The sequence below is a fragment of the Phragmites australis genome, chromosome 13 (assembly GCF_958298935.1).
Source record: "Phragmites australis chromosome 13, lpPhrAust1.1, whole genome shotgun sequence".
Lineage (NCBI taxonomy): Eukaryota > Viridiplantae > Streptophyta > Magnoliopsida > Poales > Poaceae > Phragmites > Phragmites australis.
Window position 1 is genome coordinate 23,373,186 of NC_084933.1, and position 4,926 is coordinate 23,378,111.

Below are 4,926 nucleotides of genomic sequence, written 5' to 3' on the forward strand. Positions count from 1 at the left end.
AGAGCACACACTGCGAGTGGAGCAATTAAACGACCCTCATGATGGCTGGAAATCCGAAGTCTTGTTCTCGAGTGTGTGCTGTTGATCATTTAGATTTGCAACAAGGCAAATTTCACTAATTGCGCGTTATGCAAGAGGGCACAAGACTTGACGTTTGCTCTCGGATAAAGCGAAAGCAAGAGGAGTTCCTTTATTAATTGTTTGCGCACAGTCAGATACTGATCGGTTTGTTCCGTCACTTTAGGATACAAGTATCATCATCATCTTGTTTCCTGCTTGGCTGTTGGCTGTTGGTGGCGTAGGCAGGAACGGCTGCAAAATATTTCATGAAAAAAGCATTTTCTAAGGTATTGTCGCGTTATAGATCCAATAGTTTTTTTTCTTATAACACGTTTGGTAGAATATATTATTTTTAGGCGAGATTTTACCGTTTATTACTTAAAATCCAATGGTCTACAGTTGAAGGTACTTAAGTTGTGAGTCAGGTACTGTTAAATTATGGATCAAGTATATACTAATTTACAAATTATATAGAAGTGTAGATAGGTAACTCAGTTCTTCTAATTAGAGAGGAAGGTAATCCGTACAACAAATTTTTGAACCGCATCATTTGTCCTTTCTTGAGTTCACGGGAGGTGGAGAGAGCCTAGTCAAGAAGAGGCGATCTTCTTGAAACAACGACGAGCGAAGTCTGAGACGAAGTAGCGCTCCGGAGCGGCAGCCAAACGCCCAAACCCTAATTCGGCCGGTGCACCGTTCAAAAAAAAAAAAAACTCGGCCGGTGTAGTACCACGGCAGGGCGGGGAACCCTAGCGCGTGCAGCGCGTGCGTGATTCGGCCGGGCCAGGTCGGCGGATTCGACTCTGCTCAGAGCGGAGGAAAGCGTTCAGCATCGGAGCCGGATGCCGAATCCGCGCGCTACATTGAACCCATGGCTGCGGCGGCCAGTTACCGAATCAGGGGGGGCGTGGCATCGTGATGCACGTTGGCTCAGGAGGACTGAGGAAGAGCTAGCGCCCTTCAGACGATGCAAACTTCTAGCTTTCATCAACCCGTTAGATGCAGTTCCCATTAGATTTGGAGTTCTGAATGTGAAAGCATAATATTGGATTTGTTTCACGAACTTGCAGTGCCGAGCATTAATTATGGATAAAATTGAACATCCAGCGCTTCCAATGTCTTTCAATTTCCTCCTGTGCTACTTGCCGCACGGCGTTGTCTAGCTCAAGGAAGCAGTCTGAAGCAAATCTGAGCTGGCATGCAAGACGATAGAGGTTAATTAAGTATGTAAACAAATTACTAAACTGCCCACTACTACAAAATTCCCGTTCTTAAGTGCCCTTGTTGAGATCAAGGTTTATATAAATTTAGAGGGAAGGTACCTGAGATACCCACAAGCACTGTAACACAGCTCTATTTTTAGAAGTAATCATCCCCATCCATGCCAACAGTACTTGAAACAGATTGGTAGCAGGTAGAAGCAGACATCGAGACACCAATGTGGGAACATGGCAATTGATAAGACATGTTGAAAGAGGCAAACGGCTCGGTATTCTCCAAGGATTGATGCAGGTTTTCCGTGTCTATCACCATTATCACAAGGGCTCTGTGGTACTGAATCATATATTCAGCTGGGACCAAGTCCGTACATGCTGAATTTCTTTACAAGGCCCAAGAGTAATCGAAACAGTGACATCTAACTGGGCATAATTATATGATAACAGCGACCGGCCTAAATGTTCGGCTGATGACGCAACATGACATGAACCAAATCCAAAGGTAGATCGTGTTCCATTTTTCTATGCTGAAGAACGCCAGACCCAAAAGGAAACTAAGGCACAGCAGGCCCAAACGGAAACTAAGGCACAGCAGGCTGAACGCAGTCAGATGTGAGCTGATAAAGGTTGTCCTCCAGTAAATAGCAGTGCAGTCGTAGCATATCTGTTTTTAAGTTCTTTGCCACATTTTCCATCATGGGATTTCCTGTCTTAACTATAAAGTTCTGTCAAGGACCAATTTTGTTTCAAACAGCTATATGACTTGGCCACTAGTATCTATTTGATTGAGGGCTACAGTTCTCAAAACACGAAGGACAGGTTACAATTTCTTAAGCCGTTAATGTTGGACGAGTAAACTTCCCACGCATGTTGCGGTGCTGCTTGTTAGGCTTAAGTCTTCACTTAACCATCATAATTGCTAGTCCTAACATCAAACACACTAAAAACGGAAGCGTGAACACATGCCAGAGCCTGGAGATGCCATTAGATCCTCGGTTTGTCGGTGCAATGGACTCCGGCGTGGGGAAGAAGACATCGGCTTGAAATAGTTGATCGCTGGTGAAGGTAGCTTTGTGTAGATGTGTGGGCACAGTGGCGGCGGTCTTCAAGTCGATTCAGCATCTCGTTAGGATCGGGAAGGGTTTGTTAGGGTGCTTTGGAACCTCACAGGATTAGCTATATCCACCGTAAGGTGCTGGACCCCTTATTTATATGGTGCTGCTCGACTCGGGACCGCAACCATGTATTGGTTGTGCCTCCGATCGTGGCGTGTATGGAGACGGGACTCCCCCCATCTCTTGATCTCGTTAGTTAGGACACATTAGATGTTTGCCGAGATCATTTCCAACACTGCATAAGTATAAATCTCTTAGTCTCTATAATTGGCTCTTTGTTTGTCTGGTAAGTCCCTCCTTCCTTTTGCACTACTTTCTTTAACTCAGGAGCTATATTATTAATTATTACATAAAATTCAGTCGTACATTAAGTTTTGCTAGAATATAAGTAAATATAAAGTACAAACAATTTCTATTTTGTTGTAATATTATCTTCCATCCATATTTATCCAATTTTCAGATTTAATGGGATAATTTCTGATAAAGCTCTTGTTGTGCATGTAAATGATGCAACCAATGTGCATGTATTTGTGCTTTCTAATTTTGAAAAATGTTGACATCACCATTATTGAGATGAATGTCTTTGGATTTCAGAAAATTCCATTCTAATCTTTCTAATGCATGTGCACTCCACTCTTATTGGTAGGACATAAGTTTTGTCAAATAGCGGCATTGCAAGTATCTTAGTAGTTTTGATAGCATTAGTCACTGGAGAGACAGATGTATACTTGGATTCAAAAGAGTCGACTCTTGTAACTGCTCTTATCGGTGGGGTAATCAGACATTATGTTTGTTGTAATATTGATGCATGGTCTTCTGAGCTTGACATTCTTAGCGAAGTTGAGCCACAAATTATCATAATATTCAAGATATGCATTAACTTTTTTTCGATTGCACAAGCCATTAGCAAGTATATAATTTTGTTGTTGCTTTCAGCATTAAATTCAATCATAAGGTATGAAAGGGTACGTGGTGTAACCATCGGTGTGCTTCTCGCAACAGCAACAGTTCTATTCATTATTTTGATTCGAATCATTGCACGTTGTCGGATGAGTCAAATTAATATTCTTTTTATGTGTTATGTTATTTTGAATATATTTCACTCGATCAACTATATTATACTAATAAAAATTTTCTGCTCCGTTACGAAGCACGTGCATTTAACTATTCAACCTAAAAGGCTGCAACGGCATTCCTAGCGATGCTCGCCAGGTGTTCGACGAAATGAAAGCAAGCCCTGGTGCATTCGACGATAGTCAAGGAGACATCTAGACCAACCCCAGCAGCAGGACGCTGTACGAATGAACAAATTGCAATCCCGGCAAGTACCTGAACGCAGACGGGTTGATGCCCCGGAGCGCCACGACCTTGTCATCCTGCGCACCGAAAAAAGGTAGGCAATTTTTAGCACTCAAAGCAACAGATGTCAGTGACTAGACCGGAGGTGCTGATGGGGGCGCGTGGGTACGGAACGCAGTAGAGGAGGGCGCGGTGGTGGAGGTGGAAGGAAATTCTGTGAGACTCGGTCTCACAGAAAGATTTTTATCTCTGTGTGACACGTATCCTATACTTCTCTCACATATATTCAATTAGATCATTGGATCCAGAACGAACGGTATAAATTAGGGTCCCACAGAGACCTTTCTACAGAGAGTCTCATATAATTTTTTTCCGATGGAGGGGGGGCACGTCGGGCGATGTCGCAGAACACGCACCAGTCGACCATCGGCGCCCGTTCCGACATCCTCCTCGCCACGCCTGCTGCCCCCGAAGCAGAAGCATTCATGAAGCCTTCCGTGGACCTGACCGGCCGACGACGACGACGCAGCGTGGACCTGACCGATTCAGCAGCGCCGCGCACGCCCTGACGCGGCTTGCCGGCTCGGGGATGCCGCCGCCGTTTCGGTCGTCGGAGCCTTGCCGTGGGATTCCACGGCCCAGGTAATGTAACCGGCCCGGTAGTTAGTGGGCTGGGTTCAACCGTATGTACCGGACTGTTCTCAATAAGCAGGCTCTCCAAGCCGTATTGCTTGATTGGGTAGTTTTTTAGCAAGACAGGATTTCGTTCTGGTATTATAGCGTTTTATACCAAATGCATAAAAATAAAAATACAATTAATGCAGAGGATTTCGTTCTGGTATTATAATATTCTAGGGATGAAGAGAAGAAAAGAACCATTCCAGCATTATTTAGGAGGAGGAAAATTTGTTTCTCACTTTTCTTCGTGACCAACCGATCGAAGTCTATTATACTACCGCTAGCACGCAAAGAAACTTGGCCGCAACAAGAGACATGCCGCGGGAGTTTGTACAACCGTGGGCCACGTCGTGAACGTCGGGTGGAATGTTAGGTTTGTGCACGGCTGCGTACCTGTCAGTCCATTTGGCTCAACCGCATGGAGGAAAACTAAATTAACCATGTGGCGTGGAAACTAAACCGAGGAGATGTGCACGCCAGGAACGGATTGCCTCATTCGCTTCGGCCGGAGCTTTTCGTGTCACGGTTGCCCACGCGGGATCAAGCCCTGTTTTCTA

At 44.7% G+C, this 4,926-nt stretch overlaps 1 long non-coding RNA gene across 1 annotated transcript; it reads right to left on the reverse strand.

Moving 5' to 3' along the window:
• Window positions 1-759: 759 nt before the first annotated feature.
• Window positions 760-4,224, reverse strand: LOC133889383 (uncharacterized). Its single transcript, XR_009903908.1, has 3 exons — window positions 4,108-4,224; window positions 3,722-3,768; window positions 760-1,248 (listed from the first exon to the last, which is right to left on the reverse strand). It is a non-coding gene; the product is annotated as an uncharacterized LOC133889383 (long non-coding RNA).
• Between the last annotated feature and the right edge of the window lie 702 nt (window positions 4,225-4,926).